General features: G+C 34.8%; 1 protein-coding gene across 2 annotated transcripts in view; it reads left to right on the top strand.

Annotated features, from left to right (window-relative positions):
• large2 (LARGE xylosyl- and glucuronyltransferase 2) overlaps window positions 1-27,846 on the top strand; it is a 332,880-nt gene that overhangs the window by 100,617 nt on the left and 204,417 nt on the right. For both annotated transcript variants that reach the window (XM_087291895.1, XM_087291894.1), the window contains one exon: window positions 1,307-1,339. The gene's annotated coding sequence lies outside the window, so the exon portion shown is untranslated. The remainder of the gene's footprint in view (window positions 1-1,306; window positions 1,340-27,846) is intronic.

The following is a 27,846-nucleotide window of genomic DNA, read 5'->3' on the forward strand; positions in this document are numbered from 1 at the left end:
TCATCTATCTGTCTGTCTGTCTGTCTGTCTGTCTGTCTGTCCGTCCGTCCGTCTGTCTGTCAATTGTACAGTCTGTTGTCCTACAGCTCTATTATTGTAACTATCATTGTATATTATTGTATTTTATAGTTCTATTGTTTTCATCCATCCATCCATCCATCCATCCATCCATCCATCCGTCCATCCACCCTCCCACCCATCCATCCATCCATTCAATGATGATTTACACTAATTTATTGATTCATTCATATATTTATTGATTCATTCATTCATTTTCAAGTATTGGCTGATTTACTGATTCATTGATTCAACTGATGATTGTTTTTGTTTATTTACTGATTTACTGATTCATTGGTTCATTCATTGAAGTATTGACTGATTCACTAATTAATTAATTCAAGTATTGACAGATTCATTGATTGATTCATTCAAATATTGACTGTTTCGTTGATTCAAGTTATGACTGATTCACTGATTCATTTACTCAAACATTGGGTGATTCATTGATTCATTAGTTTGTTTATTGGTTAATTAATAGAACCCATAATCATCTTAAGTCTTTTTAATCTGTCCATCCATCAATCCATGCACTGATAATTGATTCTCATATGTTTATTTACTGAGTCATTCATTCATTCATTTATTGACAGGTTCATTTATTTAAGTATTCACTGTTTTGTTGATTCATTGATCCAAGATTTGACTGATTCATTAATTAATTTAATCAAGTATTGGCTAATTCATGGATTTTTTTGTTTGTTTGTTTATTGGTTGATATAATAGATTCTTTAATCATTTAATCATCCATCCATCCATTCATCCACCCAGACACAAATTATTTATTTTCCTTTGTTTAATTACTGATTCATTGATTCATTATTGATTAATACTGATTCGTTGATTCATTTATTTTAAGCTGATTAATGAATTCATTCTTTCACTTATTACTTAATTTATAGATTCTTTAATTAGTTCATTTATTGACTGATTCACTTGTCATGTGTTTACCGGTTGGTTCATATATCTATCTGTTTTTCTGTTTGCTTGATGTGTTAGGAATGTATAAAGATCAAAATGTATGTGTATATATGTAAACATAAACTATATTATATCTGAATGCACTGGCTTAATGTGTGATCCAATAAATCAATCTGTTCTACTCAGTATTTGCATTAAGCTACATTCATATAGATTGCTTTTACAATGACTTTATGGACTCTCGTATGCTAAGATGCTTAGTTTTAATGGAAGGGAATTGATGGGACAGAAGTTAAGTTTTATTAAAAAATCTTTATTTGTTTTTCAGATGAACGAAAGCCTTATGGTCTTGCAACAAACGGTGAGTAAATGATGACAGAATTTCTATTTTGGGGTGAGCTTCTCCTTTAATGACAGAATTGACAACATATTTTACTACACATTTTCTTGTTAGATGTACAGTATATCCAGAATGTACATTCCCACATGATAATTGTGTTTCAAAGATGCTCAAACATACAACAAGGCTAAATTTAGGCTGTCAGTGTAAATCTAACATATGTCTAGCAATAGTCTGACTTGTCTGTTTTTTTTTTTGACTATTGTCTATTATAGACTTTCACTGACAGTCCAAATTTAGCCATGTTTTAGCAAAGCCATATAGGTTTAGATGTCTATTAGATGTCTTTTAATGACAAAAAGCATTTTTTTTATCATTTTAAATGGATTTGTATTCCAAATACACAAAACATGTGTGGAGTGCAAATGCTTGGGTTTGTTATGAAAAAGGGAGACATGTGAGCTCAGTTTTATAGCTTGTTTAGTTTCAATTTAGGTTTAAATAATTTCCAGTTAAGTTTATTGTTTGTAAAAAGTGTTGTTTTAATAAATACTGCAAGAATTTGTGTCTGTTTTATACAAGACATCTTAATGTGATTTTTATTTTTTTACTTTAAGTACATTTTTAAAGGAAGTTATACTATACATAGAAAGCATTTTATAGTCTCTAATGAAAGGATATGAACCTTGTCATTTATTTATTTATTTTTTTGTAGCTGGATTTGTTGCTTATGAATTTGTTGGAAATTATTCAAATAAACCGTGTGATGTGATTTATGTTTGCAGTAATCAGTTTACTGATATTTGAACCATTATTTTTAAAAAAAGCATGTCTTAATCCATTTTTCTCCTGTATTGTTATCATCGTCATCGACATATTTGTGACCTAGTTTATGTTGGTTTATTTGATGTGTTACCCATTGTGAAAATGAGCTGCTGTGCACAGTAGATCCTTTAGAAAGCTTTCCATTTGTGCTTGGATTACACTTATTTCTGTCTATTTATCTTTCACTGTGTTGTCACAGTGAAAATTAAAATGAAAATTAAATTACTTTATGTTTTTTTTTAATTTTGGCAGATATTTTGTGAACAGTGTTTTATAATGAAATTGTCAATCTGGTTTTCATTTTAATTTCCAATGTTAAGTTGATTTATTTCAATTAATTACTTTCCATAGCAGTTTGCCAGCTGATCTGTATGACAAGATTTAGACGTGTACAAGAAGGGCGTGTATCTGAAACGTACAACAAAACGTACATTAATGAACGTATTTCAGATTCGCAAAACTGCACACATCGCCCTTTAGTGGATTTGTCATCTGAAACATGCAACAAAATGTACCCTGCTGAAAAATCCAGCTTAAACCAGCCTAGGATGGTTTGCTGGTTTTAGCTAGTCGACCAGCCTGGTTTTACAGGGGTTTTGGCCACTTACAGGCTGGTTTCCAGTCATTTCCAGCCTGGCTTTAGCTGGACAGGCTGGGAAATGCCCAGCTAAAACCAGCTTGACCAGCCTTGCCAGGCCAAAACCCCTCTAAAACCAGCCTGGTCGACCAGTCAACCATCCTAGGCTGGTTTAAGCTTGATTTTTAAGCAGGGTACCTACAGCAACTTACTTTACATTTTGTAAAAATGTAGTGTAAGGCAAGTCTTTCCACTGAGCTTGAGTTGATTTATTCAGTTTAGACCAGGATGGCTATAGGAGTGGGTGAAATACAGACTAAGATGTATTATTATTAACTTATAAGATTTTTTCTTCACCGTCACCTTCTGTGATTAGACAACAGGCATGTTTGTGTCTTCTGCGACGATGCGTTTATGACTTTATTCACACTCGGTGGCATCGGGGTCAGTTGGCAGTGATTCATTTGCAGTCACTAAGATAGAAAGGAACATCGGTGACTCACAGCAGGCCACTAACACACACACAGCGTCATGTGTTACGCTCGTATTTTGAGCGGTTGACAGCGTTGTCTGATTGCGTTTGGCATGGTAATCTCTCCTATTTTGCATACAGTACATCCTGTGACAAATTTCACCCCTGAATGACAGATTTTGCACCATCATGGTCAATGTATTTATGGACATGCACAGTGTTCAGATTTGTCCTAAATTAACATTCAGTCTCACACAGGGTTTCAATTCAGCTTTTTTCATGTCCTCATGAAACTTCCAGCTCATCCTTCTCTCAGTTACTATAACAGTTGTCTCTCTTTCTGTATTTTCCCCCGTTCTCTCTTCTCTCACTGACTGTGTCTTCTCAGTGTGGGTGATTAGAGTTAGTCTGTCTCTGGGCGGCTTTGTTTGCGTATTGGGGTCTGTTCTCCCCTCTGGTCCTGAAAGACCTTTTCACAGAAATGCACCATGATGTTTCATGTCTGCAACACTGAATGAGACATGGCTTGTTTGCATCGTGAACTCTCATGGTTTAGATATTTCGACAGGGTCTTATGTCACCATTTGTTCAGTTTTGTTTTTATGTTTGCTGTGGTTCACTTGTACGGTGAGTCAAGGTTTTATATGAACATGTTTTGTCCTCTTTCTGATGAATGATGAAATGAAATGTGTTGTTTACTACTGTATCCGTGAGACCTCTAAGCAAATGCTCTCTTCACTAGCAAGTGTCATGCTAGTGTGCGGACATCAAAAGCATCAGAGAGAGAAAAATAAAAGTACATTTTTGTGCCTTCAAGAGGCCTTTAAATAAATAAAAAATCATCACTGAAGGAGAAAAATGAGAAGCATACTTTTTACCCACATAACCGAGTAGTTTCATCATCCACCAGCAGGATGTAATTGCTTAGGCTAAACTATATATGCGTCTACCATCTACCAAATTTAGCTTCTAAATAGGTTGGTTATCTATATTCAAAACATTTTCCCATGTTTCTCAGAGTCTCATGTTTTAATAATGTGTTTAGAATGTTAGTTAATGTTATAAGAACATTCCTGTGGTGGAGTGTGGTGGAAACTGGAGCACCAGGAGGAAAACCACGCGAGGGCAGTGAGAACATGCAAACTCCTCACAGAAATGCCAACTGAGCAGAGGTTCGAACCAGCGAACCAGCGACAGTACTACCTACTGTGCCACTGCTTCGCCTATCTATCTATCTATCTATCTATCTATCTATCTATCTATCTATCTATCTATCTATCTATCTATCTATCTATCTATCTATCTATCTATCTATCTATCTATCTATCTATCTATCTATCTATCTATCTATCTATAAATCCATTCATCCATCCATCCATCCATCTATCGATGATTGTTTGATTCATTCACATTTTGACTGATTCATTGATTCATTCACGTTTGGACTGATTCGTTGATTCATTCACATTTGGACTGATTTGTTGATTGATTTGTTAAAGTATTGACTGATTCATTTATTGATTTATTCAAGTATTGATTGATTTATTGAATGATTCATTAAGTATTGACTGGGTTATTGATTCATTCATTCAAGTATAGGGTGATTCATTCTAAAGATTCTTTAAACTTAAATATTATTATCCATCCATCCATCCATGCTTGATTTTTTATTTGTTTATTTACAGATTTACAGATAGATCTATCTATCTATCTATCTATCTATCTATCTATCTATCTATCTATCTATCTATCTATCTATCTATCTATCTATCTATCTATCTATCTATCTATCTATCTATCTATCCATCCATCCATCCATCCATCCATCCATCCATCCATCCATCCATCCATCCATCCATCCATCCATCCATCCATCCATCCATCCATCCATCCATCCATCGATGATTGATTGATTGATTCACGTTTTGACTGATTCGTTGATTCATTCACATTTGGACTGATTGGTTGATTCATTCACATTTGGACTGATTTGTTGATTGATTTGTTAAAGTGTTGACTGATTCATTTATTGATTTATTCAAGTATTGATTGATTTATTGAATTATTCATTAAGTAGTCAATACTTGAGTTATTGATTCATTCATTCAAGTATAGGGTGATTCATTCTAAAGATTCTTTAAACTTAAAAATTATTATCCATCCATCCATCCATGCTTGATTTTCATTTGTTTTTTTACAGATTTACAGATAGATCCATCTATCTATCTATCTTTTCTTTTATCTTTTCATATTTTATCATACTATCTGTTTGGTTGTGGTGTTTGGAATGTATAAAGATCAAAATGTATGTATGAGTATATAATTGTAAACTATATTATATCTGAATGTACAGGCTAAAGTAAATCTGTGAAATCCATCCATCTGTCTTTCTGTCTGTCCATCCATCCATCCGTCCAGTATTTAGAGTATTTAAACATAATTCAAATTGTAGTTTTATTCAATGTTACTTAAATATATTTAAATATAGATATTCTTAAATATATTAAATTGCAACTTTATCGTCACAAATGTGAAATTGTGAATATATTTCAATAATAGTCAATACATTCATCAGTACACCTTGACCATATTTCAAAGACAGTTGTAAAATTAAATAAAAATAAATCAAAATTAAGTCAAAGTTAAGCGAGTAAATAACACATGTAAGTTTTTTTAATTTAATATTGAGTAACAACCGGTGTCAAAAAAGCATCACATTAGTTGTATAGTTGTTGTATATATTAAATACACTGGTCTACTTCATCCAGGGTCATCCTTTGTTTTCACTGCTTCATCAGGTTCCAGTGCGTTTTCAAAGCATGACAAACACCTTGAAAGGTCTGGATTGATGTCAAACATCAGTGGAGCCTTTTGGGTACACTTATTTTCTGTGCCTCTCCTCTTTCCACCTCATTTTTAACAAAGCAATTGTGATTTCCAAAGCTGTTTTTCATGGTCAGCTCTAAATTGGGAAGCTTTCAAGCTTTCAGACTTTCTCAACAAATTTTCTTGGAATTGGATGGATTGGAAGGTGATTGGATTTTCTTTGAATGGCTGTGCAGGGATAGTTTACCCAAAAATGAAAATTCGTGGTCAAATTAATATTCATCAGGCCAATGGTGACTTTTTTCCCTCCCGGTAGAACATTAAAGAAGATTTTAAGCTGAAACCTGGTCCTTGGATATTCATTTTAGAGTCAAATAAAAATAAATTTCTACCATCAGCTTGTGAGTCAAATGAGTGTTTCACTTCATTAGACCATGTATCAGCTAAAATTCTATTTAAAATTTATATATACCAAAAAAAAAAAAAAAAAACATACAATGTTTTAAATTTTGGATAAACACTCCCTATATTAGCATTTTGGGTTGATATTTTGCTCTGAAAATATTTTTTTTGAACCTTGAGTTTATTTTAACACTTTTTACAGGGCAAACAAGTGTTGTTTATACTGTACCAGTCTGGAATTAATAACAACACTAATAGGAATGCAGCAAGTTGTAAACAATATGAATTATTCAAATGGTGTAATTTGCCATTATAAAATCAAAACAAAAACAGCGATTCCCTGTAAAATAATGAGCCCTTAGAACAAAGACCTCTTTGTGTGTTGGAAACCACTGAACAAAGGTTTCTGCAAACTGTTGTCTGGCCCTTTACACAAATGGCGTATGCACGCAATAATAGGTTCACAATTAGGGAAAATAAAACAAACAAAGAAAACAACAGGACATGAAGGCTACACTGTAAAAAGCAATTAATTACTTTTAAAAAATCGAGTAAACCAGTTGCTTTAAAAGTAACAAGTTGACTATTTAAAAAAGTGCAACCCAGGCTCATTCTGAAAACGAATCCCTATATACGTTTCTAGAGAGCACCAAATACATCCCAGTTTTTTGTTGTTGCAGTTTTTGTTTTCGCTAATCCACCAGAGGCCGCTGCCGACTGACTGAACAACTGACTGACCGACTGACTGACTCACCAGTAGATTTAAAAAGGCAACACAGTGGCTCAGTCGTCAGCAGTGTCACAAGAAGGTCAGTTGGCGTTTCTATGTGGAGTTTGCAGGTTCTCCCCGTGTTGGTGTGGGTTTCCTTCGAGTGCTTTGGTTTCCCCCACAAGTCCAAAGACATGTGGTGTAGGTAAATTGGGTAAGCTAAATTGTCAATATGTGTAAGTGTGCGAATGAGTGTGTATGGGTGTTTCCTAGTACTGGGTTGTGGCTGAAAGAGCATTCGCTGTGTAAAACATATGGTAGAATAAGTAGCGGTTCATTTTACTTTGGTGATCCCTGATAAATCAGGGACTTTTCTGAAAGAAAGTAAGTAAATAAATGAATAAATAAATGTCTGATTGGGACTGTAGTCCTACAGTAAACCAATCCAGCAGTATTTAAGCTTCTGAGGTTTGTGTGTATTTAATTTACAGTGTATTTCTTTAATGATACCTGATCGAGCTGTTCAAACTGATATAAAACCATGAATTATTTGGATCATATAACACTAGGGGACAATATACATGACACTTACTGTAGAGAAACCTGAAGTTGCAGCATTTCTGTGCGGAATGATTTTGTGACATTTCCGTATCTCATTTATTATTTACGTATTTACTTATTCATGGCCTGACACATACTGAAAATCTCAACATTACTGTAGTCACGCCAACTGTTGTGAGACCTGATGTGACTTACTAATTTCCCAAACTGAATATTGCATATATTCAAGTTGCTGCAGCCTTAGTTAGATACTTAAACTCTGAAAAGTAACTTACAACAACAACAAGAGTTAAATTCATTCAGTAGATTCTTGAGCTCAAAATGCAGATTAGCATTATATATATTATATATATTATTAGAATTCTATATATATATATATATAATTCAAATAATATATATATATATAATATATATATATATATATATATATATATATATATATATATATATATATATATATATATATTCAAATAATATATATAATATATATATATATATATACATAATATATATTAATAATATATATATATATATATATATATATATATATATATAGATATAATTTATATATTATATATGTAATTTATATATATATATATATATATATATATATATATATATATATATATATATATATATATATATATATATGTATATATATATATATATATATATATATATGTATATATATATATATATATATATATATATATATATATATATATGTGTGTGTGTGTGTGTGTGTGTGTGTGTGTGTGTGTGTGACATAGTAGAGTTGACAGAGCAGAGGTCAATGTCCCATAATACTATTTATAGCCATAGATAAATGGAAAACACCAGTGAAAGTGAATCACAAAATACGGAAACTGTAAATAACGGATATTTTTTAACAGTGCTCTGCAGTATACCAGTCTATGAATGGAGTTTCATTCCCAGGAGTCCTGGGTGTCTGTGTCTGAGCAAAACTTGACAGATGGATTTATGGGTTTCACACTTTCACCGGTGGGCCAGGTGTCAGTGAGTGGGGCTGATTTAAGGGTCAGAGGAACGCAGACCTGACTGCAGCCTGACTGCAGCCGTGCGGAGAGAGAAACCTCCTGACACATGCCATGTCAGATCCTCAGAGGCCACACAGTCACAGGGTTAAAAACAGACTGACCACAGGGAGCTACCATAGCAGTAATTGAAGACCACCAAGACAGGGTCGCAAAATAGAGGGTTGCTATGCACTCGAAGAACAAAAGGTGCCAAAGCTGTTCCTTTTCAAATGCTTCTTTGTTCTCTCGGTACTCATGATATACAGTTGAAGTCAGTATTATTAGCCTTTTAAATACTTTCCCTCCAATTTCTGTTTAACAAAAAATATTTTTTTCAACACATTTGTAAACATAATAATTTTGGTAACACTTTACAATACGGTTCATTAGTTAATGCATTACTAACATGAACTAATCATGAACAACACATCTACAGCATTTATTAATCATAATTGAACATTTACTAATGCATTAATAACAACCTAGTCCATGCTTATAACATTAGTTAATGCACCATGAGTTAACATGAACTAACAATGAACTACTGTATTTTCATGAACTAACGTTAACTAATATGAACAAATACAGTGGTAAATGCAATGTTCATTGTTTGTTCATGTTAGTAAATGCATTAATTAACATTAACTAATAAACCTTATTGTAAAGTGTGACCATAGTTTTAATAACTCATTTTTAATAACTGATTTATTTTATCTCAGCCATGATGACAGCACATAATATCTGACTAGATATTCTTCAAGATAGTAGTATTCAGTTTTAAGTGACATTTAAAGGTTTAAATAGGTTAATTAGGCAAGTTACTGTATAACAGTGGTTTGTTCTGTTGACAATCGACAATGTTGCTTAAAGGTGCTATGAATATTGACCTTAAAATGGATTAATAAATAAAACTTTCTCCAGAAGAAAAAACATGATAGGAAATACTGTATAAAACTCTGTGAAACATCATTTGGGAAATATTTGAAAAAGAAAAAAAGAGTAAACAGTGTTTACAGATTTTCTTCTCTCAAATGTCAAACACACAAACATGATTTGAAGATTTGTAGAGAGGCGATGCCATAGAAGAACCATTTTTGACTCCACAAAGAACTTTTTGTCTTTTTACCCATCACTGATTACATGTAAATATGAAATTATATATATATATATATATATATATATATATATATATATATATATATATATATATTTGCATGTAAAGTGTTATTGCAATCTTTCAATATATGAGAGCAGAGATTTTTTTTCCTTGAGAAAAATTGTCATGTAAACTAACCGGCCATTTTATTAGGTACACTTGTCCAATTGCTCGTTAACGCAAAGATTTAATCAGCCAAACACAACAATGTGTAACGGTGAGGGGAATATTTTCTTGGGACTCTTTGGTCCCATGAGTACCAATTGCTTCTGACCATGTCCATCCCTTTATGACAACAGTGTACCCATCTTCTGATGGCTACTTCCAGCAGGATAACACACCATGTCATAAAGCATGAATAATCTTAGACTGGTTTCTTGAACATGACAGTGAGTTCACTGTAATCAAATGACCTCCACAATCACTAGATCTCAATCCAATAGAGCACCTTTGGGATGTGGTTGAATGGGAGATTCGCATCATGGATGTACAACAGCAAATCTGCAGCAACTGTGTGATGCTATCATGTCAATATGGACTAAAATCTCTGAGGAATATTTTCAGTAACTTGTTGAATCTATGCCACAAACGATTAAGGCAGTTCTGAAGGTAAAAGGGGGTCCAACCTGGTACTAGTAAGGTGTACCTAATAAAGTGGCCGATATATAAAGTGTGTGTATATATATATATATATATATATATATATATATATATATATATATATATATATATATATACATACACATTTTAAATGCATCAGTATTAAATTGCAAGCTTGTAAAACAAATGTAGAATCCACCATGAATTCTGTCAATGCAGTCCTGATGAAATCCTTTTAAGGACCAGAGAGACATTTAATTCAGTGTTAGAGTACGTCAGTCCCTCTTCATGCATAAACAACCAAGATCTTATAAAGTTGTTGTTTGCTCTGTCAGATTTGTGACAGGAAGGGAACTCTCCAGTCTGTCTGCTGCTGTTCAGTGAATGTGATGTAGAGTGTGTGTGTCTTTATGTGTGTGTTTGCAAGTTCATTTCAGCTGGGAGAGATCAGATCCCTTCACAAATAGCATTTTTTATTGCCTGTCTACTGTATACATTTTAATTAACTCAGATGCTGGCCACCATACTGCCACATCAAAATCATACAGTAATGTATAGACTGGGATGGAGAGTAAGAATACATGTATGTTTTTAAAATACAAAATAGGAGCATTTCGTTGTAGTTACAGTTTATTGTGTTGCACAGATAACAGTAACATCTGAAAATAAAATACACATATTTCAGGAATAAAAGTGATTTTAATGTCATTTATTTTATTTGAACATTTAAGGTGCATTTGGTGATTGTCTTCAGAAACATTTTTGGGTAACACTTTATAATAACTACACACTATTAATCATTTATTAAGAATTAGCAAATAGTGAATTCATTATCCGTTAAGCATTAACTCTACATTAATAAACGTTAGTAAGCAGTTTATAACTGCAGCTACAAATGCTCTATTCTTGACTTATAACCACATTTAAAATGTGCTTAATAATTGTATTTTCATACTTAGTAAATGATTTATTTTTCATTACTAAATTAAGTATCAAATTATTTACAAACCAGTTGTTTTTAAGAGTAGTTGAGGGTTTTTAGGATCATTCGGAATGAGTTAGTAAATGATTAATAAACTATTGAAATTAAGGTTTATGTGTCTTATTATTCAGGCATATATTAATGGTTACTATGTATGTTAATAAAAGCTTTATTAACTCAACTTCACCTACTTTTGTGACCAAATCTAAAGTGAGGACTATTCATGCTTTATAAATGCCTTATAAATGACAAATAAAGGCTCAGTTAAATTCTAAACAGGAAGAATGACATTATTCATTCCTATTCATTTAAAGATTCACAAATGAAACTGTACTTCAAATGAAAAATAATTCTTTGCAAGCTTATCTAAAATAAAATCACTATAGAGTTTAACCATTGCATCTTATTACATTGTTTAATTATTATATTGTTGTTTTATCCAGTTTTGTTGTATTTTGACACTCCTGTTATTCAGCAATGTTTAAACTTTACAGTAATTTTACATTTTAGAAAAGATTGCAAAGATTATAGTTCATTTGGTTCTGAGCCTTTATTTGTAATTTAAAAGGGATTTATAAAGCATGAATAGTCCTCACTTTAGATTAGGTCACAAAACTGCATGAAGTTGAGTTAATAAAGCATTTATTAACATATTAGTTGACTATTAGTATATGCCTGAATAATAAGACATATAAACCTTAATTTCAATATTTTATTAATCATTTACTAACTCTTTCTGAATGATCCTAAAAACCCTTAACTACTCTTAAATACAACTGGTTTGTAAATAATGCAATACTTAATTTAGTAATGAAAAATTAATCATTTACTAAGTATGAAAATACAATTATTAAGCACATTTTAAATGTGGTTATAAGTCAAGAATAGAGCATTTGTAGCTGCAGTTATAAACTGCTTACTAACGTTTATTAATGTAGAGTTAATGCTTAACGGATAATAAATTCACTATTTGCTAATGCTTAATAAATGATATATAGTGTGTATTTATTATAAAGCGTTACCCATTTTTGTTGTGCTGGTTGAAAGTCTTCTCACATTCCAATCGTAATTATTATAGTAAATGATCTAAATGTGTTTATATGTATTTTTATATTCGGGGTAAGGCATAAAACTAAAAAATGTTCATCCAATTAAATATTGTCAGGCCGACATCTCTCATAATTCCGATAAGCAGGTCAGACTGTCTGTCAGCAAATGTAGATTTGGACTTCTGCGCATCTGTTCACGCAGATTCGCGCATGCACGCCTGCATGAGCGCTGCACGTTCACGAGACAATCACAGACGCGGTGAAATCAAATGCTGAATTGAAACTTTTGAAAATCCTGAATCAGTATTGGAGTTACTTTTGCACGCTGGAGGAAGGATGACACCATGGCTGAAGTATTTCTGTTAGACAGGTAATGTTCTGTTTTAAAACGTTTTTTAGTCAGGCTAAGCTTATGTTAGATTGTGTTGTGTTGTGAATAGCTTATATACACAGACGTGTTGTTCAGCCACTGAAATCTCCTGGTGGAAGATTGATGCGATTATTTTCAGTTTTATAAGGGACCTTTGACAGCATCTATAATGTAGATTTATATTTAGTTTAACAACAAAACGTCAGTAAATAGCGCTATTCCGCCTAACCTGCTTTATTGAGCTGAAGTTGCTTTTATATTCACATTGGTTCATTTCTGAAAAATGACAGCCTTCCTATACTGTTTACCATGCTACTCTAAATATTCACTCTGAAATAGCATGTGAGTATTAGTAATGAATGTAATTCCTGCACGCCGCCGGCCAAACACTAACTAACTGGTGAATGACATGAACTAGTGGGTTGTCTGTCTGCTGTTGTGACGCCCTGCACGCTCCATGATTTCAGGAGGCGTGGCTTTGAATCACGCCATCTAAAGATAATATGCTTATGCCTAGTTCAGACTGCGTGATTTTAGCCCCGATTTTGGCTCGCCGACAGGTTTTGAGAAATCGCTGACAAATGGCTGAAATTACAGGTAAATCGGTGCTCGTTCACGTGAGTGACAATCACACAGTATGAACTTTCAAAGACGCGATCTGAGAGAATCGCCGATGCCTGCGAGATACTTGGCATGCTGAATATCTGGAGCTGTCGGCCGTGTGCCGTGTGAATCATGCCGTGTATCATGCCGTGTGAATTGAGTTTTGACTGAAAATAACATCAGCGATCGCCTACAGCCAATGAGAGAGCGGCATTCACTTGTGTGTGCGTGTGTGTATACCTGCTGCAGGCCAGCGGGAGGCTGGGGGAGAAGTTAAAAGCGCTCTTTTTCGGTTTATTTGGACCCACGAAATGGAGGAAAAACTAGTGGAGGTTTGACAGGACTCAGGAGCAACCGTGTCTGTTTGACGTTTCATACAGAAAGAAATTAGTTTATTATCAATGTTGAGGAGAAATGGCTAATTCCCTTTAAACACAGATGAGCAAACATGTACATGTTCTACCCCATTAAAGGCTTCTTTCTCATTGTGTAGTTAATAACAAAAGATATGCTATGTGTTTTTGGCTGTGAGACGTAGTTTGGACGAAGTTGTCGGCAATTCTTTCTATAGTAAAGTCATGCAATGTGAAAGTCCTTGTCGCCGATCCATCTTGCAGTGTAAACAAAGCAGCGACGAAACGCTAGCCCAGATAGTCATGCAGTGTGAAAACATCTGTGACACGACTACTTTGAAAATCATGCAGTCTGAACTCGGCATAAGCGGTTAGCATTTTGGCAGATCATCTACTGCACCTTTAGGGCAATCTGTAATTAACAGTCGTAAACAGCAATTTTTAGATTGGGATTGAGAAAGAAAAAAAGTGCAGCCTGTTCAGTGACTCACAAATGGAGGGGATATGAAAGAAGGACATTTCTCTTGGAAATATGAAGATGAATTTTCTTCTAAATGTGAAAACAAATGATAGTAATGCAAGGTATGTCTGCTGACAGGAATACTTCTGTTGGCTTCTACACTGAAAAAATGGTTCATGTAAATTGCTGCGAACAATTTATATAAGGGCAGACACGGTGGCTCAGTGGTTAGCACTGTCGCCTCACAGCAAGAAGGTCACTGGTTCGAGTATTTCTGTGTGGACATGTTCTCTCCATGTTCCTCTCTAAACCGCATTTAATGGCTTTTCTCACATTTCGATCTATAAAGGTGAGATAGGCCAATTCAGTAGTACAAAATCAGACTAAGGGGGCCACGGTGGCTTAGTAATTGCACTGTCGCCTCACAGAAAGAAGGTTGCTGAAGTCCTGACTGGGTTAGTTGGCATGTTCTCCCCTGTGTTGGTGTTGGTTTCCTCCCGGTGATCTGGTTTCCCCCACAGTCCAAAGACATGCGCTATAGGTGAATTGAACAAACAAATTGGCCGTAGTATATGTGTGTGAATTAGTGTGTATGGATGTATCCCAATACTTGGTTGTGGCTGGAAGGGCATCCGCTTTGTAAAACATATGCTGGATAAGATGATGGTTTATTCCTCTGTGTTGACCCCTGATAAATAAAGGGACTGAGTAATGTTTAACAAATGAAATGTTTCATTATAAAATTTGTTTAAATTCAGCCCATATAAATTGTTTACAAAAACTCTTAAAGTTTTTCAGTAAATATTAATAATCTTTTTGTGTGTGTAATTCTCCTGTTCTGTGACATGTTTGTTGGAGAATATACAAAATATTATTCATTTAAACAAAATAAGTGGAAATATGAAAGTTACATGTTTTTTTGTGTGTAGTACTGAATTTGAATGAATGCTAAATCTTAGCCCTTTTGCTAACACTTGCATGCATGTTTTGGACATATAAGCCATATCATCTTTCAAGCCCAAGAGCAGTTACTCACTGAAGCTAAGCAGGGCTGAGCCTGGTCAGTACCTGGATGGGAGACCACATGAGAAAACTAGGTTGCTGTTGGATTTGGTGTATGTGAGGCCAGCAGGGGGTGCTCAACCTGTGGTCTGTGTGAGTCCTCATGCCCCAGTGAAGGCGACACCATACTGTTAGCGGGTGCCATCTTTCGGATAAGACAGTAAATCAAGGTCCTGACTCTTAGTGGTCATTAAAAACTTCTCGTAAACAAATTTAATAAATATATAAATGTAAAAATCTATATAAATATGCTATAAATCCGCTATATAAATACACACATTACGTTACATTACATTACATTATAAGAACATTTTTGGCTTCCCAAAAAACAATTCAATTATTAAAGAAAATAGTTAAAATATTTGTTTTATACTTTTAATACTTTTTGTTTTGTTTGAGGAAATAAATCATGATATAAATAAATACACATGTATTAGTATAAACACACATAAAATCATATAAATACATAAAAACATGAGAAATTACATGTTTTTCTTCACAAATAATATCACAAATAATGACAAAGCAATTTATGTGTTTGTTTATTTATTTATTCATTGATTCATTCATTTTTCTGATGTAGCAATATTTGACACCTTTCACTGTGTAGAAATACTCAATACAAATAATGGCATCAATCTGACTTTTATTTTAATCTTACTGTAATACAATATGCATAATATTAAATGTGCAATTAAATCACCTGAACCACTGTAAACAAAACCTGGACCCCCTTATCTCCCACCCCTACCACACCACAGGAAAACCTCAAACATTTATGCAATTCTAAGTGTCAAGCCTCACACAGGTGAGTGGGCTTGACAAACCACCTGTAGAAAATGCACTCTTTCATGTCTTTTTAATTGACACTTGCACCAGTTTTGCACATTTGCACCAGACACTTTCTTACAATTACGTAACTTCTCATTGTGTGTTTATGTAGCGCGCTTCTCACAGGTGAGTGGGTTTGACAAACCACCTCTAGAAATACTCTAAAAACACTGCCCCTCCTAAATCTAGTGCTTAGCTCTCTAACAGTTCCTTTGTATAATCAGCACTTGTTGCGTGTATTGCCTCTTCTTTTTGAATCGCTGAACGCCTCCTCAATTTTAAATCACTTTGGACAAAATCATCTGCTAAATGACTAAATGTAAATGTAACTGTAAATGCAATGACATTAAAGCTAGACGACAATGAAAACCATCAATTTTATACATTCAAAATCCAGGTTATGCCAGGTTAAAAGCTCAAGAAATTGGTTATAAAAAGCCACAATGGAAAAAGATGTAGTATCTTCCGGGATGGAGCTAACCTGACCATGCTAACTAAATTCTGACCTCTTAGACTACACCATGGTAACAAGTCAAAGGTCATGACTCTGTGCTACCTAAACAGTTCATAGGTGACTCCTACACTGAACGTAACAGCCTGAGGCATATTTGAGCTCAGAATCTCATTATCTTTAATGAGACTGGAATTGTGTTGCTCTTTTCTCAAAGGCCATTTAGTTTAATTGTGTTTACTCTTGGGTTTGGTCATACGGCAGGTCAGAGTATACAATCGCAATTGCAATTTGAGAACAGGGAAATCTTATAATGCAATTTGTATGTGACAAAATAAGGAATACTGTGTGAAATAAGCCATATGTGGGCTGTTATGTGGTATATGCATGCAGTGTTTCAATGGAATTTAGCTGAATGGTAACCGTAGCATGAAATATCATCTGCTGCCTGCTGTGATTGATTATGATCTTTGGCTTGACCCATTTAATTTCAGAGAAAAGCAATATCACATGTAATTTCATCTCTATATGGGTGGACTTTATGTCAAGGTAATGTTGCATCTTAAACCGTTTCGGTTTTATGTGTCTCGAAATTGAGCTATATTTATTATCTTGATTTCAGAGCGAAAACGCATAGCTATAAAGATATATAGATTGAAAAGTGCAATTAAGGCTTAAAGGAGAAGGAAATGATGCTGTGGTGCAAGGCGTATTTGAAAATTTGTGAACAGACTGACTTAGAATGTTGTTTAGTTTTCAAAATAGTGTTTGTTTGATGTGTAAATATATTTATGTATTCATCAGAAAGCAATAATCTTTTTTTTAAATAAGCACATTTGCCCCAATTTTATATTATTATTATCATCTCAAATTCCTTCAAATTCCTCACATTTTATTATGAAAATCATATTGTGCAAATGTTTTAGGCCAACATTAAATCTGTTGTTCTGTTGTTTTACCAACGCAATCTTACGGCAATTCGTAACTTTTTGATTTAGTGGCTAATTCGTAAGAATTCGTCTGATCTAATTCGTACAATTTAGGATGATTTGCCTATCACCCAATGACGGTTGGGGTTAAGGGTGGAAATTGGGTGCCACGCTTTCTTTTTAAAATCCTACATTTTCGTACGACTGAACTCGTATGAATTAGCCACTGAACTGACAAAACGTAAAATACTTACGTTACCTCGTGAGATCAGGCTGGTTTTATTGGTCGTATAATGGATTTATGTGAATTTTACTACAAAACCAGTCATAAATGTAATTTTTTTGTATTTTTCTTTATTAAGATTTACACGGGGTGAATAAATGATCTTTTAGATTATGTTTATGGTTTGTTAAGATAGGAGTTAGGTTAGAGCTTAAATTATTTTGGTTTAATTGTTTAAACGTGATTGTGAAAGACAATGTTGAAGAGAGGCTGTTTGTTTTGGTTTGATCAACCTTTCTATGTTGTTAGCAACATTGTCTGAGTTGATGGAATTGTGAATGCTGAAAACAACCCAGGCTCATTCTGAAAATGTAGTCCCGCGGACGTTTCTGGAGACTGCAAATTATGTAGCCGGTGGTACATATGGCTGCATTTCATTTTTTCAGCGAACACTACGGGGCAGTATGACGCCGTTCCTTTCGGTGCCTACCGGCTGAGTGCTTACCTCCTAGTGGAGGGCTTTCCTGCCGCAACCAGTTTGTCCAATTAGCTTGTTGTGTAGGTCAGTGGACTTGAGAGCAGCTGACCACCACAATGGCCAAGTTCGAGTCCGGGGAAGAGCGGTTCCAGAATTCAGGTAAGACAAAAATAGAATCCAAAAAATAAAGTGAACAAGTTTGTAACAGGGTCAGGATGTAATAAAATACAAAAATGCGGTAAAAATCAGACGAGGGCTTTTCTTTTTCTGGACAGCTTTTGTAAATTGTTGGTTGGGTTTAGGGAAGTAAGCGGGCAGGCGGGTCAATCGGTAAAATTAGTTGGGTTCAGGGAAGGAGGAGGGTGGGTCAGGCAGTTTGCCGGTTGCCCAGTCAATCATTCATCCAGTTGGACAGATAATCGTTCTACAGCGGCCTCCGGTGGGTTGACGCGAGAACAGCGCGGGTGCGAACAGCACTCGCGAGAGACATAAAAAGTGCACACAGCGGCCTCTTGCAGATTCGCGAAAAAAAACTGCAAAAATACGTAACTCCCACTTTCTACCAGTGTTCTTGGTAAAATTGTCTAAATTGATGGAGTTGTGAATGTTGAAAAGTACAGAGAGGTTTTAATCCATTATGCCATTCTTTCTGGAAAGGAACAGTTAACAGTTTTCAGTGGTAACAGTTTTGCTTTGAAGACGAAATGCAGCCATAAGTACCTCTGGCTACATACTTCACAATCTCCAGAAACGTACAGTTGAAGTCAGAATTATTAGCCCTCCTCAATTGTTAGCCCCTCTGTTATTTTTCCCCCAATTTCTGTTTATTGGAGAGCAGATTTTTTTTTAAACACATTTCTAAACATAAATAGTTTTAATAATGCATTATTAATAACTGATTTATTTTTTCTTTGCCAAGATGACAGTAAATAATATTTTACAAGATATTTTTCAAGACACTTCTATACAGCTTAAAGTGACATTTAAAGGCTTAGCTAGGTTAAATAGGTTAACTAGGCAGGATAGGCTAATTAGACAAGTTATTCTATAACCATGGTTTGTTCTGTAGATTATCAACAAAATATAATAAAGGGGCTAATAATTCTGACCTTAAAATGGATTTAAAAAAATTTAAAACTGCTTTTATTCTAGCCGAAATAAAACCAATAAGACTTTCTCCAGAAGAAAAAATATTATCAGACATACTGTGTAAGTGTCCTTGCTCTGTTAGACATCATTTGGGAAATATTTAAAAAAGAAAAATAAATTCAAAGGGGGCTTCAACTGTATATAGGGCTATGTTTTCAGAATGTGTTGTCATATTCAGTTGTTATAAATACTAAAATGAATCTTTAATTAACTACAAAAAAGGTGTAAGGTTTGAGTAAGGCGATACAAAATTTTTTTTTTACAAAAAAAACAGTTTGTACACTGAGAACTAAATTGTCTATGGGAAGTCCCACAATGATAATCATACAGCTGTGCATGTGTTTTTGTTTTACTTACATTGTGAGGACTTAGTCAGTTGTTCCTCTTTAAGGAAAAAAAAACACTGAAAAATGTTTGTCTGAAAATGTAAAAATATTGGTGAGAGTTAAGTACAGGAGCGTCAACGTTTAGTGCATATAAAGTGCTGTTAGTGAGTATAAATACAATAATGGGGAGTCCCCACTAAGAAGGCTGTACAAATGTGTGTGTCCCTCACATTTGCCTCATGAAGACAGCAGGCAAGTTCCCTTAATCACAGTTATTCTTCAATGCGATGCGATACTGTTTGACTGTGACTTTCTTTGAAGTCGCTCCACTTTCCATAATGTTGTTGTTTACACAAAATGGCCCCATGTCATAGTCGGTTGTCATGGGAACACCACATTCGGCCCTGAGGCTTCATATTATGAAGATGAAGGACAAGAGAACACTCTGTGTTGTTAGGTCTGTCTCTCACATGAATGGATTATACTCTAAATAAAACAAAAATAAAATTGATTACTTTCGGTCCGCGACAACAAAGCCAATCATATATAACACGAAGAAAAATCTGTCGAGTAATCATACAGTGAGCTAATAATGTTTTCACACTGTTGGAATCGATTGTGATAGCGTTAGTTTTCAGTGTGTCTTCAGATGAAACTGAATCTTCTGAAAGTGTCTATTGTGAGACTGAATGTGTCTTACCTGAAATCCATCAGGAATACAGGCAGAGTGAGGCTCATTAAAGATGACAGCTACGTGTTTCTCTATTCTTAGTTGTCATTTTCCGAGCCCACCACAAAAAACAGGAGACGTCAGAGCTGTCAATCAAAATGACACCACTGTACAGAAATATTAATCTAACCCTCAAAATCCTCAACAAAACTCAGCATTTCTCAAAAGTTTTTTTTTCCTCAGGCTTTAGACTTGGAATCAATGCACGCTGAAGAGAGAGGACGTCTTTTGTTCCCATTTTTGACAAAAAATGATGTCCTAGCAATTCAAGTGTGCAAAGCAAACACCCATTAATTTTAAACAACCACAGTGAATTTATAAGCATGGTCTCTGAATCTATTTTCTCCTAAACAAAACTTTTCAAAACATTTTCTGCAGACCCTTAGGAAAAAAAAAGTTACAAATTACATCTCATTTATTGAGACTTTAAAGTCCCGCCGAAATCAAAATTAAGATTTTCTTTGGGGTGTCTGCATCAATATGTTATCCTTAAGGTTATCTATAAGCTTGTTTGCTCCAAAAGAAAGAAAATTTGATGAATCTTGCACTTTTTTATGACATTATAGAGCAATTCACCTTCTAAAACGCTCTGGTCACACTTTACAATAAGGTTCATTAGTTAATGTTAAGTAATACAATTACTAACATGAACAAACAATGAACAATACATTTACTACTGTATTTATTCATGTTAGTAAACGTTAGCTAATGTAAATACAGTAGTTCATTGTTAGTTCATGTTAACTCATGGTGCATTAACTAATGTTAACAAGCATGGACTTGAATGGTAATATTGCATTAGTAAATGTTCAAATATGATTAATAAATGCTGTACAAGTGTTGTTCATGATTAGTTCATGTTAGTAAATGCATTAACTAATGAACCTTATTGTAAAGTGTTACCAACGCTCTTTTGTATCTCAAGCAGCCTGTACCCTAAAAAAATGAGCAGAAATTGATAGTGAACAGGCTGCGATGTCAAGTTAGCAATGTTATATATGAAATATTGTGTGTTTGGGTGAGGCTCTGGCTCATTCACAGATTATTTTAAGATGATCAGATATAAAATAATATAAAATAATAATTTTTGGTCAAGCAAATAAGAGTAAGCCATCCTTCGAAACTGTTTTACTTTTACTTTATTTTCCTTCCTACATCCAAAGGTTTACTTTTGTTTGTGTGTATCCACAAAAACAACAAAACATTGTGCTTATGTACATATTTGTAGTGTAGTTTAACCACTATAGAGACATTGAAGCCAGAGGTAGATAACTATCCGAGGTATTTGAGTTTTGGGAGAAATTTCAGAGATTCAGACCAACATTTGGTATATAAGAAAATGAATATAAGAAAGTATTTGCCTTTCATTCAACCCAAGCTCATTCTGGAAACGTAGTCCCGCGGACGATTCTGGAGACCGCGATTTACCCGTTTAGTTTTTTTTGAGTGAACGCGGTGTGGCGCCGCTCCGCTCCTCCTCTTCGCGCTCGCCAGCCGACGGCTCGCCTCCGAGTGGAGGGCTTTCCTGATGCAACCAGTTTGTCCGCTTAGCTCGCAGCGTTACGTCGGCGGAGCGGAGGCCCGAAGGAGGAGGAGCAGGCTGCGTGGACTACCGGGATCGGGTCCGGGGAAGAGCTGTTCCGGAAATCAGGTAAGATGAAAAACAGAATCTGAAAAATAAGGGCGAGAACGCGGCGGGATCCGAAAACGCAGTCGAAATCAAAGACGAGGGCTTTTGCTTTTTTTGTTTGTTCTGGACGGCTTTTGCAAACCGTCGCTCGGGTTTAGGGAAGAAGGAGGAGGCAGAGGAGGGCGGCCGGGTCGGCCAAACGGCCGGCCGCCCGGTCGACCGTTCGGTCATTCAGCCGGCCAGTTGGACAGACGGTCGCTCCACAGTGGACTCCGGCGGCTTTTCATGCGAGAACAGCGCGGGTGCGGACAGATCCGCGAAAACAAAAACTGCTCGAATACGTACCTCGCGGGACGTATTTGGCGGTCCGCAGAAACATCCGCGGGGCTACGTTTCCACAATGAGCCTGGGTTGCTTTCATTTGCTTTGTAACAAATTGTAATTTTGTCATGTTTAACCACTATAAAGACACTGAAGTCAGAGGTAGATTCCAGAATAAGCTTCGGAAGTATGGATGTGCAATTGAGTTTTTTCAGAGATTCAAACTAACATAACTGAGTTGGTATATAAGAAAGTGAATATATGAAAATTTTGACCTTTGTTTGCTTTGTAACAGATTCAAATTATGTCATGTTTACCTATTTTAAATAAACCAAAGTCAGAAGTAGATTCCAGAATAAATATCTGTTGTATGAATTTGCATTTGAGTTTAGGGAGAAATTTCAAAGATTCAAACCAACATAGCTGATTTGATGTATAAGAAAGTGAATATAAAAAAGCGTTTGACTTTGGTTTGCTTTGTAACAAATTATAATTATCCCATGTTAAACCACTATAGAGACATTGAAGTAAGAGGTAGATTCCAGAATAAATTTCCGAGGTATGGGTTTGTAAATGAGTTTTGGGAGAAATTTCAGAGATTCAAACGAACGTAACTGAGACCTATATACTCAAAAACTCCACAAAAATCCCCTGCAAATTACAATGAGAAATTTCCTGTTTATTTCCTGCCCTCAAAGCTATTCTGGATCCCCTGTTCCTTGTTTTCTAGTTCTCACATCCCACTGTGAAATATATTACAGTGTTTATGCTGCGTCTGACACATAAATGACATTTTCTCACGTTTGGTTTTCCTCACAGTAAGTTCTGCGAGTGTATGTATAAATTCAGTGTTCAGGGGACAAATGAAGTCCGAACAGTGACCTTTCTCTGTGGGAGTCACTGGAGGGCCGATGGCTCCCTGATTGTGCACTACACTCACACACTTAATGGCAGCTCGAGAGTTCACTTTGATTGCAAATTGGGGACACGGTGACCCTCATCAGCACCATATGCCACTTAGGATCAACAAGCCATCCGCTAGAGATTACAAACATCAGCATAAAAGCACAGAATGGGTCAATCGTAGCAAACACTAGCCCCTCCAGTCGGTCACTCACACCTATGGAGATTTAACAGAGGACAGAAAAGAGCAATCTGGAATGAAGTAGCAAATTTGCATTACGTGAAATAAGTTGTTGGTATGCAAAAAAAATAAGCTGACATATGGATCAAACCATTTGATATTTGGAAAACGTTCTGAAACATTTGATAGACTTTAGTAATATAATGCAAGCACTGTTCTTAACCTAGGTGAGAAAGCACTTAAAATTATTCGGCTTAATGATGTTTAACAGAGCAAGGAATTTTTCGCAGTATTTTAATAATATTTTTTCTTGTGGAGAAAGTCAAATTTTTTTTATTTTGGCTAGAATGAAATCAGGTTTTAATATTTTTTAACCATTTTTTATGTCAATTTTATTAGCCTCCTTAAACAATATACATTTTTGATTGTCTACAGAACAAACCATTGTTATTTAATGACTTGCCTAAATACTCTAACTTGCCTAGTTAACCTAGTTGAGCCTTTAAATGTCACTTTAAGCTGAATACTAGTACCTTGAAATATATCTAGTCAAAATGTGCTGTCATCATGGCAAAGATAAAACAAATCAGTTATTAGGAGCTAGGTTAAAAAATGCTCTGCAAAATATGTATGATACAAAAATGTATGCATTTGTACAACTAGAAAAATGTTAAAGCTTCTGAACATTTTAAGCATGAAATATGTATTGTCTATGATAATATGATAGTTTGGAAGTATGTCACTAACTTTACACAAAACAAACAGAAACAGAACTTGACTGCACATTTTCACTGTGTGATTTAGCTTAGCTAAAAAGGCTCCAAAATCAATACATATGACCTCACAATGCCCCGTGTGAGTCCTTCTATATGAGCAATATCATACTAGAAGGTGTGCTGTTGTTCACAAATGTGATATTGATTCACACCAGTCTATTAAACAAGAGGTTTATATTGTGGTCCATTTTTAGACACAGCATTGGCTATTTTTAGCTTTATTTCGCCAACGATAATCGTTCTGAACACAAAATCCAAATAGTGAAATATCCAGATCTTTTCACTATTTTTCATCAGTGAAAAAAGCTTTAAAAAAACCTTAGTTGGCTATTTAATGTAAACACTTTGTTTTGTGATTTTTACCAAACTGTAATACTTAATTGTGTTGAACTGTTGTGATAATTCTACAGTATCTGTAGTAATACCACAAATATTGTAGGTTTTCTACAACCATATAATGCGTGTATAATATATATATATATATATATATATATATATATATATATATATATATATATATATATATATATATATATATATATACATCTCAGTACACCACAGTTTATTACAGTATTTTACAGTTCATCATATTCACTATAGTTAATATTATGGTAGCATGCTGTAACATTCATTAACAAAGGGTTGTAAATATTTAAAATTTAATACTAATACTCTCTAAAAACACTTTACTTTAGTACATACATAGCATACATAGCACCAGCACAATAGCACAAGCTAATACTAGCCTAGTAGCACAAACTCTACCACAATACAATCTAATTGTAACATAAACACCAGCTTAATAGGACAAGATAATACTAGAATAGTAACACAAACACTAATAAGATAATACTAGCATAGTAACACAAACACCAGCATAATAGGACAAGATAATACTAGTGTAACACAAACACCAGCATAATTGGACAAGATAATACTAGCATAGTAACACAAACACTAGCATAATAGGACAAGATAATACTAGCGTAACACAAACACCAGCATAATTGGACAAGATAATACTAGCATAGTAACACAAACACTAGCATAATAGGACAAGATAATACTAGCGTAACACAAACACCAGCATAATTGGACAAGATAATACTAGCATAGTAACACAAACACTAGCGTAATAGGACAAGATAATACTAGCGCAACACAAACACTAGCGTAATAGGACAAGGTAATACTAGCGTAGTAACACAAACACTAGCATAACAGCACAAACACTAGCATAATAGCACAAACACTATAGTATTTGCTATATATTATAGCCTATAGTATTTTTTCATGTGGGTGTTGTCAGATTTTGAACAAAATAAACTCATAAAGAATTTAGTCATTTAAAGGAATAAAAATGATCCTCTAATCTTCATTAACCTCCCTGTTTTCTAAACTGACCATTGATCAATTGAAACATAAAAGTTATTTTCCCGTAGTGATATGAAGTGATATCGTTGCTTAGAAGATCTATGACACTGTTTTCAGTTATGACTATATTTTTTCATCTCCTTGTGTCAATTGTTTCTTTTAAAATTGTTTCGGAGAATAAAATCAGACCAATGAGATTTAATGTTGTTTTCAAAGAGATGTTTTCTTGTTGATTGCAGGTTTTGCATCTACAAATATGTGCACAGTTTGAACCAGTAGTAATAATAATAAAGAAGCAAGGACATCAGCAGAAGTCATTTTCTTCCCATTTAGTCTGCCTGGAACAAAATGTTGCCATACTAGAAACATCTGATTTGTGATCTTTTTCCGGAGGAACGTCTCTGTTCTCTATATGTGCTATATGTGTGAATGATACACAGCCTGTCTCATGAAATGATATACTGTCATGTCACATTTCATGCTCTGTTAGTTCCACCGCCAACATCTTTAAGGAACCACCTTTGAGATATAACAAGATATCGTAGACAGTCTGGATTTTCATTCATTCATTCATTTTCCTTCGGCTTAGTCCCTTATTTATCAGGGGTCGCCACAGCTTAATGAACAGCTAACTATTCCATCACGTTTTATGCAGTGGATGCCCTTCCAGCTGCAACCCACTATCGGGAAACACCCATACGCACTCAATCAGACTCATTCTATGGATAGTTTAGCTTATCTAATTCACCTATAGCGCATGTCTTTGGACTGTGGGGGAAACCGGAGCACGTGGAGGAAACCCACACCAACACAGGCCACCTGACCCAGTCAGGACTTCAGCAACCTTCTTTCTGTGATGCGATTACTAAGCCACCGTGGCCCCCTTAGCCTGATTTTGTACTACTGAATTGGCCTAACTCACCTTTATAGATTGAAATGTGAGAAAAGCCATTAAATGCGGTTTAGAGAGGCACGGCACGCGTTTAAACTTAATTATGGTTATATTTCTTTCCTGCCGCTGGTTTGATTGACGTCGCTGATTTATGCACAGGAAACTTTTAAGTGTATAATCACATTAGCATCCAAATTAAACCCCATTGCAGCGTCTCACAATGAGGAATTTGGTAAATTTTCATCTCGACTCTTCAATTATTCATTTTCAGTTTCAGACTTCATTTGATCTTGTTTTTTTAAAGAGCGGTTCACTTATTTAACTTGGAGACGCATGTCTGAGTTATCAACTGTGGGAGGGGGAAAATAAAATGAATGTTACCCATTTAGCAGAAGGCAAAATTGGCTGGCATCCGCCACACAGAGACAGGTTAAATAGCGTCTTTTAACATAAACTCAGCAGGCCTTAGAAATTATGCGTATAAGTACTTTCAAACGCTTCTTCAGCAAATGTTTTCTGAGTCATCCATTTAATGTTATTCTTTTAAAATATATATATATACTGTATTTATATCCAGCCGGATATTTTAGGGAAAGGAAAGAAGAACACTCTGGGAAATAAAGGTACAAGAGCAGTGATTGAGGTGATACCTTTTTAAAAGATACACATTTGTACTTAAACGGTCAATAATGGTACCTCAAAAGCTTATATTTGTACCTAAACATTTGAACTTTTTTAGATACTAATACAGTGCATACGGAAAGTATTCATAGCGCTTCACTTTTTCCCATTTTTTATGTTACAGCCTTATTCCAAAATGGATTACATTTATTTATTTCCTCAAAATTCTACACACAATATCCCATAATGAGAATGTGAAAAAAGTTTTTTGAAATTATTGCAAATTTATTAAAAATAAAAAACCTAAAAAATCACATGTACATCAGTATTCACAGCCTTTGCCGTAAAGCTCTAAATTGACATTCTGGTACATTCTGTTTCCACTGATCATTCTTGAAATGTTTCAGCAGCTTCATTGGAGTTCACCTGTGCTAAATTCAGTTGATTTGACATGATTTGAAAAGGCATACACCTGTCTATATATAAGGTCCCAGGGTTGACAGTGCATGGCAAAGCACAAACCAAGCATGAAGTCAAAGGAATTGTCTGTAGACCTCCGAGACAGGATTGTCTCAAGGCACAAGGCTGGGGAAGGTTACAGAAAAACTTCTGCTGCTCTGAAAGCTCCAATGAGCACAGTGGCCTCCATTATCCATAAGTGGAAGATGT

This window comes from Danio rerio, chromosome 18 (genome assembly GCF_052040795.2).
Source record: "Danio rerio strain M-AB ecotype USA chromosome 18, GRCz13ab, whole genome shotgun sequence".
NCBI lineage: Eukaryota > Metazoa > Chordata > Actinopteri > Cypriniformes > Danionidae > Danio > Danio rerio.